The sequence below is a fragment of the Thrips palmi genome, unplaced genomic scaffold, assembly GCF_012932325.1.
Source record: "Thrips palmi isolate BJ-2018 unplaced genomic scaffold, TpBJ-2018v1 HiC_scaffold_8, whole genome shotgun sequence".
Lineage (NCBI taxonomy): Eukaryota > Metazoa > Arthropoda > Insecta > Thysanoptera > Thripidae > Thrips > Thrips palmi.
Window position 1 is genome coordinate 14,500,394 of NW_023144635.1, and position 11,278 is coordinate 14,511,671.

An 11,278-nucleotide genomic window follows, 5' to 3' on the forward strand; every position below is an offset into this window, starting at 1 on the left:
ACCGTTGCTCTTCACTGGGCAATTGTGGAGGCCCTGCGAAGAGTGCTGGTGGATGACATCTCAAACCAAATGGCACCTCCAAACTTAGTCAACAAATCTACAGGAGGTTGGTTGCTGTGAACACACTCCTTTCATTTCACTAAAGGTAGTCTGACCTTCACATTCATTGACCAGTTACTGTTGTGAACAAGAGGCAGTTCCCGCGACCAGATGTTTTGCTCATGGATGGGCCATCAGCTCCTAGGGATGGTGTGGTGCATAGTCCTTCTCTGCTTTCGATGGAAGTGGCCAAGAACAATGCAAAAGCTCCATGGAAGTGTCCTTCAAATCCTATGCCACCTCCGCAGATGAGAGGAAGTCCACCAAATAAGAGATTTGTTATGTTTTGCCGTATTTGCTCTGAGCGGGCCTCAGGCGAGTTGAGTTATACAAAGTGTGGGCATTTCTACCATGAAGAATGCTTGAATGACCGGCTTGCAACACCTGGACAGTTAGCACGAGATCTGAAAGTATGTCCTGCGTGTGGCTCTGATTTTGATATGACTGAGGTCAATCCCATTGTTTTGTGAGTTAAAGCTTTCATTCCCCTTTACTTATGCTGTTGTATTTTTATTCTGACAATTTTCCTGTGAATTCTGCATTCTTATTGTCAAATGGAAAGCGGTATTATTTTGTTGTCTGCAAGTGCCTTAGCTGTTATGTTCATGCCTCTGTTCTTTTTGCATGTTGTTTCTTTGAGCCTTGTACTTTATATTAACTTTTGTGTCGTTGGAGGATTATCGGGAGCGCAGACCAAGATAGACGGTTATCCGCAAGTCGGCGAGAGATAGCACACTATTGCATGGAGGTGTCGGCGTGTAAACATCTTTTAGGAATCAGTGCAACAGCGTTAGATCCTATTTGGGGGGGGGGGCAAAGTCGCACTTTTTGCCTACTTACAGTAGCAAAGTAGCACTTTTTTTGCCTACCTTTCAGGCGATTGCGATTACTGCCACTGCAATTTGGATGGAAAGACTTCACGCCAAAATATGGCGAGACATTTAAGTCTCGCCAAGATTTGGTCAGACCTGAAAGTCTCTCCAATGGATTCACATTTAGGTGGCATCAGGAAATTGGTGACAACAGAGGATGCTTTATGAAGACAACACTTTTTTAAGAAGTCTAAGTCATGGAAATCCTGATCTTGAAAGAGGGTTTTCCATGAATGAAGAAGCCATTGTAGAAAATCAGCTGAATGAGTCTCTCATTGCTCAGCGACAAGTGTATGGAGGTTTGCGAGAGATGGGAGGTGTATGCAACATCGCGGACATTCCAAAGGCTATGGACCTTAAGGTGCGTAGCAGATTACCAACATAGAACCAAGGCAGATAAAAGCCACTTGTGTTTACCCTACTATCCCTGCAGGGAAAAGGAAGACCTGAGGCAAAGGGATCTAGTAGTACTCTTGGCAATGATGAAAGAAGATGACTTGGTTAAGGACAAGGTTGTAATATGCAGACTCATACTCTCCTACTTAGTAGGCTACGTCCGAAGTTGCCTAATCTCTGCTTCATTGCAAGTAAGGAGCACTCGGTGGTTGATGCCAGGTACCTACGACTGCAAAGGAACACCTAGAACAGTGAGCTTTTGAAACACGTACGTTACAGTGCATCAAAGCAACGATCTGAATTTCAACAGTAACGTTTGCTGTGTTGCAATGGAACGCACTTGCTCCAAGAGGTCACTTCTCTGGGCGAACGAACACAGCTGCGCTGAGGTACGGCAGCCATGTTCGCCCCGTTGCAAGACTCTGGGAACACCGCCGGGCCGAGCAACCAACCACACGGCCGGTCGAGACGGCAGGTACGACTACGCAGAGGAAACGACCACCGAAGAGTAATGCAGACTACGCTGCTGGCGAAACAAGAAGACAAGAGCGAAGACGGCGGCCACTGATGGGATATTGTAGCAAACGTCTGGACCGGAAGTCGAAGAAGCAAAACAACCAAAACTACTTCGGAGCATGCACAGACGTCTCCCCGTCCCTCGGAGATGACCGTCTCCCCCACTGAACCGTGCGGAGGCAAGTACCAGGAGCACAATGCCACACTTTTACCAGTGAAAGAGCACTTTTGAGTCCTCGCGGTCGAGGGCCACGGCAGTGGTGGCCAAGGAGGCAGTGGCCCTCGCGAGAACTTTCCGTGCTTTCCTGGGCGGAGTAGTGAGCACCGCGTCGGGGCGACTGCTCGTGGTCCTGCCTCGCGGGCCGCGCCGCAGCGGGACGCACGACGCGCCTGCACCGGCGGACGGCTGGGGCTCAACTGGCGGCGGCGGGGCGCGGCGGTCGCGGCTTGGCTGCCCTCCCCCGCCGCGACGCGCAGCCTCCCTCCCTGCCTGTCCCCCTCCCCTCGCCTCCTTGGCTTGCTGCGACTTGCAGACTCACTCCGAGCGGGAAGCGCCTCTCTCTCACTCGCAGAGCGTTCCGACTGGGCGCGAGAGAGACGGGACCTGCAGGGCATGAGGGACGGGGTGAGCGAGCAGGTCTCGACCTGTCGTGTTACGCCAGCAGCAGACTGATTCCGAGAACCGTTTTCGTCGCTCCGTCTCCCTCGCAACCAAACGGCACGCCCCATGAGTGCGAGAGAGACAGCGACGAAGGTGACTCGGAGTCAGCCTGCAGCAGGGCGATTCCGCACATACAAGGCCACGGCCAACCTTTCCCTTCCCCAGCAGGGCCCAGCCGACTGATAAAGTACTCCAAGGAAGCTCTGGCACAGAAGAACAAAAACGGAAGAGCTGGTACGGAAGTGAAGAAGAAATCAAGAAGAAGGAATGGCCAACTTGAAAGAAAATATAGCTCTGCGGAAGCGACAAACCGGCGCTGCTTCTCATGCATTTTGCATACTTCGTTCTTCCTAATTTCTTCTTCATTTCCGTTCTAGCTTTCCTCCGAAGTACCCTATTCTCCGTAGATCCGTACAGTCTTCTCCGTAGGACCTTGCAGTGTTGTCCGTAGACTGTAGGGTCCTACGGAGAATACTGCAAGATCCCTCAGAAAACACAGATTTATAAGAGCGCTAGAGGCATTTGTTTTAAGAAGTCCGATCGTGGAACACGACCGATGCCGATTTCCTCTATTTTTTGGTCAAAGGTAGTCCTTGTGGGTCTAATAAAGGCCTCAAATTTTTTGGGCCGAAATATGCACCGTTCAGATTATATGGGCAATTTTCGTTTTCTCTGACAACTTTTCACATAATATGGCCAAAATTGAAAAATCACCTTTCTGAGGCCTCTATGCACTCGATTGAGCTCAAAATGTGGTATCTTATGTAAAATCACGCGAGGAACACGAATCCGGTGCCCGTTTGTTGATAGGACAACCCAAACAGATGTTATGACTGTTGTTCAGGTTTTGTAGTGGTTTTTACTTTTCTTGGGGTTTTGGTGTTCGGTATTTTCAAAATACAACAGTTACATGCAAATTAGTGAAATTAACCATAGGGTTACCTTTGGGATTGATTCAGTAAGCCCTAATTTTATAAAAAAAAATTTCTTATACCTTATTTATGTACTCAATTTTACTCATGTGTAAGGTTGTCGTCAGTTTCCGTACACCATTTGACCATTTTGATGGAAATTAGACAGCGGCAGAGTGACATTGCCTCACATCTTTCAGATATTTTCCGTACCTCTAAAATCCCCAGTCTAAATTTTTGTGAGGTTGTTCTACAAGTGTTACCGCATGATTTGATGACTAGGGTACTTCTGTGGGAGTACCGAGAAAATTTTTCTTCTAATAAGTGTAAGCTGTAGTAATTTAGCACAAAAGTAGTAGCGTAACCCATGAGTGGGAATTGGCTGAAGTTGACGTATTGGGGCTCAAAACCTTTCTTTATAGTCACTCATGACAGGGAAAAGTAGACATAAGGCACAAGTTACACAAAATTTCTTAATTTTTTCTAAAAACTTGCATTTTGGCTTTCACCCATAAACTTCAAAGTCCAATATCTCAGGAACTATTCGAATTTGGCTTCTTGTTACCCATTCCATTCACAGTGTGCCTTTCTGTTTTGTTTGCAGCTCTCATCAACAGCAGAATATGAGCGGGAGAATATGAGCGGGATTGCTTCTCTCGCTTTTGATCATGTGGATTGCCTTTATAGGGCATCCGAAATCATGTGTACATGTATAATATGTATTGTATCGACAAAGTTCACTTTTACCATGGCGAAGGTTGCCGTGCTTTGGTGCTTGTCAGTTGTTCCGAGATGCAAAATTTGATTTCCTGGAAGGAGGAGATGAGGGAGGAGAGGAGATAGAGCCAGGTGGACGTGACTAGACTTTGTGGAGTGACTTGTTGACAGTGTTAACACTATTGAACAGTGAGTGCTCTGTTCCAAGAATGCCGCGCAGAAAGAACCGAAAAGTGAAGGACAGGACGCCGCTCCTGCCGTAAGTACAAAAATAAGCTCCGTGAAAAGGGGCGAAGGCCTTTCCTGTGGCGACCGGGATAAGTGATGCAACACGGCTAAGGGCTGAACGAAGTCACCCCTCTGGCATCTCGACATTGTAGAGGAGCCTTGTGACTTGATTTTAGGCCAAACTGATACCTAGGCTATATCAAGTTAAGGAAATTCACAGTTCACAATTCACAGTCCACAGATAGGGTGAGGGGTGAGGCGGGGAGTATTCACAATTCACAATTCGCAGTTCCCCACCTCACCCCTCACCCTATCTGTGAATTGTGAACTGTGAATTTCCTTAACTTGATATAGCCCTAATTTCTTGAACTGACCAATTAAGCCAGCTGGAGGAACCTTTAAAAGGGAGTCGCATCATACAAAGGAGTCACAAAAATTGCACTTCATATTTCTTTAATTCAAAACCATAGTATATGGTGATTATGTTAATGATTCAAGCAACTTCTGGTAACCTTAATCACCCATGTAGCTTCAAGTAAGGGGTTTGCCCTCCAGTTAAAAGAACATTACAAAATTGAACAAGAAGCCAAAGGAAACGAATGGGTCACTACATATATAAAATCCAATTTTCATCAAAATTTGCACACTGATTACAGAAAAACCTGAGATATATATTGTATATTACATTCTGAAGTTGCTTCCTATCATCATTTCATATGCTTTTCTCTTCACATTCAATGGCAAAAGTCAAGATAAGATCACCACTGAACAACTTCAGCCACAGACCACTCACACTTTTATAACGCCATTTTCTCCAAATTTTACATAAAAAGTTGAAAAAAACCTCATAGTTTTTCTGTTAACTGTGTCAAGGGCTGTCTAATTGGAATATTGTTGAATCCATATCTGTTGTACATTTCAATGTGAATCACATCACCAAATTACAGTGTTGAGCACAATACTCGTTCTCTTTAGATGACTACTTTGTTTTTGGTTGATGTATAGAAAGAGTAAAAATAAATGAACTGATTAACTAAGGATCACAGTTGTGGTTCACTCTATTCTCATTTGCGACCCAAGTTTTCCAATTCAATTCATTTCTTCAAGGCTGCAGCATGGCCAGATGTTCGTCACAGACCTGAGTAGACATTAAAATTTTCTGTTGGTCCTGCCAATGGCTGAAATGAAAAGAAGGTGGAAAGAAAAATTGATAAATGTTTGGAGAGCAATAATTTCAGGCAAAATAAGGATGGGAAAATACTTACAAGTAATAATATGCCACAGTGATAAGAAGAGGAGTTGACCTGTACACCATGAAAGTGCAGCCTTGATAGTTTTAGTACGACTGTCCTTGCCCTCGAGGCCGGAGCGGAAAGTGTCTCATACAGCTCATAACCGTTGTTTTGAATCCTTAGGTGGTCATGCAAATGGCTTAAGATTTTGAAAAAATGGAAAGAATAATAATTAATTTTTTGGAGAGCAGTAATTTCAGATTGAGGGAGAAGTCCAGTGCAATGAACAGAAAAATGTTCAATGTGCAGTTCAAGATGGTTCAAGTTCAAGTCCACTCTACAAATCAAAGAGTGTACATGGTACGCTCTAACTGGAGCATGCCTGCAAGCACGCTCTAACTAGCGCATGCCTGCCAAGCATGCACTAACTAGTGCATACATGCCATGTACACGCTAACTGAAGCATACATTTACTACATAAGGGATAGGGAGCTTTCTGCATCAGGAAGCGTGTACATGGCATGTATGCACTAGTTAGTGCATGCTTGGTAGGCATGCGCTAGCTAGAGCGTGCTTGCAGGCACGCTCCAGTTAGAGCATACTGTGTACACTCTTTGATTTGTAGAGCAGTTAGAGGCTGTGAGACTCGAAGAACACTTCTCAGCACTGTACAACTGAACTTGAACCATCTTAAGGGGGCTCATACATGTTAAAAGCACTTTTTTAAAAAAAATTTTTGATGTAGACGGATTAAGATTTTACAATTTCTGTGTTAAAATCCTTTCAGATAATTGCGTAAGCTTCATTTTGGCTTAAGGGAAAGTGACTTTGGACATTTTTTGGAGATTTAGTCGAAACGTTTAAAATTTTGCTTCTCGTAAGATTTTGTTCGCATACTTGCTCAGATCTGTGGGGAAAAAATCAGGGAGACTCATCCCCACACTGTTAAAAATTGTTGTTTTAAAACAACAACACAATTACCAACCTTGAGAACGTTGTTGTTTGTGAACAAGTTTGCTTGTTTTAAAACGACGAATTCGTTGCTAATTATTTTTATGACTTATGCTGTTTCAAAACAATATTTTGCTGCGTACAAACAACCCGGACAATCTAAGAAATGGTTACTGCGGGGTAACCGGGACTTTACTAGGTCTGTGACCTGATCGGCAATAAAAATTGATGCAAATAAGGCTGTCTACCGGTTTACAAACATCTTGTGGACGAACGACGCAACTCGTTAGTAAACAACGAAAGTCATTTGAAAACAACTTTGATCGCTAAGAAAATTAGCAACATATTTACTGCTAAATTACAACATAATTTTTTACAGTGCAGTAGTGTCACAGAATTGACTAGAATGGGCTTCATATCTGCAATAGTTTTCAAGAAAAAAAATAAAAAACAATTTTTTTAACAATTTTTTGAGTAGTCTTCTTCAGGTATAAGGTCCCATCAGGTATAATCCCATCAAGCATAATTCTCATCACACATAACGCATAAATAATTTTTGTTGATTAACACGATATCTCCTCAGGTATAATTCTTAACAGATATAACCGATATCTTATAATAAATACAGGCGAAGCATAAGATATAATTCTGTTCACATATTGAAACTTTCATGGAATTATGCAAAAGTTTGCCATGCAACGATAACATAAAAAGAAAAGCGACAAGGTGCATAGGGCAACTCCTTCGCCTCCTGCAATCCACCACAAATGCGGACGGGTTACACGAATGCCCACCGCTCCAATTTGCGAAAAGGTCAGTGATTGGTATCACTTCCTGTTTAACAGATGCTATTCTGCAGCAAGCCTGCCAACTCTTACTGGCCTCCCTATACTTGGCTGACGAGACGGCGGGTGCGACTGCACTAGAAGAATATGCATACGAGTTCGCCCACGTAATCCAGCTAGCTCAAAAAGCCTGCACAAATACAGTGTGCGCAGCAAAACAATTCGACCTTGAGATCTGGCTTCTTCAAACAAGGCAGCTAATACACCCCGACATGCTCCTAAGCGTGTCCGCCGCAGTAGAATGTCTAGTCTTCCGACATCAACTGCTAGACTGCGATGTGTTCCTGCAAATGTTAGAACACGGAACATGGCCGCTAGGCACCACCAACGATGACAAACATAAACTACAATTCACACATTTCGTCGGCTATACACAATACAACTGTGACACCAAAGAAATACAGTCACTCATACCAGTACACACACCATTCACCAGTGGCGAGGAGACATACATACACATACAAACCATACATACACCCGAGAAAGCACGACACTCAGTGGAATTACTACAAACTCCGTTCCAGGCCCTGGCGGCGATGTTGGCCGAAGCGAACACCGAACCAGAGGCGGAGGGCGTGCCCGAGGCCAAGGCGCAGCTCGAGGACGAGGAGCCGCCCGAGGCAAAAGTACAAACCGAGGCCAGGGGCACGGCTTCCAAACAGGAGGCATCATCATCATCAGCGCTGATAGGCCCAGGGATCCTTAACATACCACATAAGGGCATCATAACGTTATCATAAGAGTTAAAGTTATTACCCTTAACTTCGAACATCTTTTCAAAAGGATAAGTTATTTTTTTATGTCTCGAATTTGTGTGGACATACTTTTGCAAGTACTTTCATAAGTCCGTACCCTTAACGTATAGCGAACATTGTCTTATGTTACGTTATGACAGCAGTGTTAGTTAAATGTTGAGTTAAGTTAAGGATCCCTGGATAGGCCTATGCAGGTCGGCGTAATGAGTGAAGCTACAACCGGGCCCCATGCACTCGTGCGCAGGAGTCCTCGCAGAGCAGGAAACACCACGGAACAAGAGGAAGAACTTCCAGCAGGAGTAGAAATATTTGAGTACCTAGTGGACGTTCCCGTAAAAACAGAGCCAAAAGACGAACTAAACAGTGAAATACATTACGAAGAACACTTACACAACACAACCACCTCAGAACAATGCAACACACACGACCCATAAGAATTCACAGAAACACCAGAACCAAGCACTTCGTACAACCGGGATACATGCCAACCGGGACCAAGTACTTTGTACAACTGGGATACATACCAATCGGAACCAAGTACGTCATACACACAAGACACATACCAAACACCACCACCGTTATATGATTCCAGGTTAGCACTCCCGTTCACAGAGGAACAGTTTGAAGTTCGAGACGAAGTAATCCAGAATCTCAGACATAATCGACAGGGACATTGCGCAGAACAATGCCAACGAAGTTGTCACAACTCAAAATAGGCCAGAACATGCACTAAGCACGTACATCTCACAAACACCAGCCGGAGTTTGGACCGACACCATACCCACTGATACTGCAAGCAGACAATACATGCTGGAAGCAGGATCTAGGAAAGTACCAACTCTACCTCCAGCCACAAGCAACAATAACATGGTCATATCTATGCACGCATTCAAGTCAAATACAACGCAGACAAAAGAGAAACGGACAACAGCACAAGACGAGGCCGTCAAGTGCGTGGCTGAACTGAATGCATGCCTGCCCCCAGACAATAGATGGTTGATAAATCTAGGTGCTTCAGTTCAAAGTCTAAGGGAGGGTGGGGCACCATGACCACTTTTTTTTTGTGCCTCCCTCTACTCCACCGTGTGGTTCGAACAGTTAAGTTTCTGGCATGAGGGGATTCTTTGGACCTCCAAGGACCTCTTCCAACCATTGGAACTTGTCTGCAATGCACGGCAGGCTCACAGAACACTTTGGAAAATAAAACGCAAAGTGGTCATGGTGCCCCACCTATGGGGCACCATGACCACCCCGTGGGGCACCATGACCATAGTAATTTTTTGGCCCAAAAAAGTGTACTTTCTACCAGTATTCTCATTGAAATTGTTTATAACGCTGTCATTACCATCAGGCCAGTCAACTAAAATAAAAAACACTGTAAAAACCTTCGAAGTATCAAACGTTCTAAGATGCCTTGAAATGGACGGTTTAAAACAGTCAACGCTCTAAGGCTTTCAAATTTCACATCCAAAGCTATGACATGTGTTAACATTTTATGTTTGTCTTGCTAAGACGAGTCCAAATTCGTATGCAGATTTCAATTTGGTAAATTTTAAGAAAATTATCGCGGTTACTACACTGCAATCAAGTGAATTAAATGCTGTTTCTCATAATGCCAGAGCCATCTTGGTGCAAAGTAGCCACGGATCGCCTTCGCGGCCAACTTTTGCGGTTTGGAGCTCATTTAGTGCAAGAGAAACCACCATTTCAAGTCTCAGTTTCAGAACCATTCTTAATCATCTTGGTGATTCACAAATTATCACAAATTTGTGATAAAACTATCTATTCTGCAGCAATTATTCAACCTTTATACATTTTCAGAAGCAAAAAGCAAATTTTCGACGAAAATAAATCATTATCAGGCTACAATATGAGAAAAAACACTCAAATATGTGTGGTCATGGTGCCCCACTAAAAAGTGGTCATGGTGCCCCACAGTGCAGTTTACGACTCTAAGGCTCCCCGAGCAAGCAAACAACTACTTAGAATTAAATGTGATGTTGGATATTTTGCCGAAGAGCCGACATTTTGAGAAAAACCTAAGACATCGAACCTATCTTCTCAAATGTGAGAGTGAGAAAAAATATCCCAGATTTGAAAAACGCCCAATTTAGCCAAAACGCTGTAACAAAAATTTTGGCGAGGTGCTATGGTCGTACCCTTGAAGCTAGAAGGTAGGGCTCTGGCTGAAAATAGTTAGAATTCTATTCTCTCGAAAGTCCGGTCGACCGGTTGCCGTCGGCAAAGTAGTTCCCGAGAGCGAGGGGGGTGGTCATGGTGCCCCAGTGGTCATGGTGCCCCACCCTCCCTTAAAATGTAGCCACGAATGCCTCTTCGGCACCACCACAAGGGAACTCTCATTCATCCTACATACATTCACTGTCAAGTCACTCAACCCACAAATAAAAATAAAATTAACCACACCTGGAGTCATCATGCTAAAAACCTCAATCGAAAATACACTCATTCAAATAATGCTTCACAACGAAAGAAAACAACGCACCACGCGGTGCAACGCAGTCACTCATACCATTTTCAAGGCTCTGTCTGACATACGGACAAAACCAGTACAAGAGAAAGGAATATTTTCTGTATCTTCGAGGCAGTGCCACGACAGCTTACCAAAGGATTTAACAAAGGGCAAGGGATGAAGAAAACACACTATCCAAGGATTACATTCAACAGCTTCATCTTATTCTGGACAACTGGATGGAGAACGAACCAGGACTTCATGCAGTCGTGGATGCCACAGGATCTCCAGAGACAGTGCAACAACAAGTCATCGAGGCCTTGGGGCGCCGTGTAAACGGCCTCATTCCATTTGGTAATTTTCGGTAGTTTTCGGTAGTAAAATATCGTTTGGCTGCCTTTCACGGAATTTCTCAAATCTACTCGTTCCGTTATTCACAGTGTTTCTTTCTGTTTTGTTTGCAGCCATCATCAACTGTGCGTCGTCCAAGTGATTTACTGCAGCAGAGGTCGTGAGCAATTTTATTTAAGAAAAGCCACCCTTACATTGATGTCGTCCGATCCTTCTGATTTTTTGTGGGCAAGTTCTCTTCATATAAAGTAAAAATCGGCCTTTTTTGCAACAG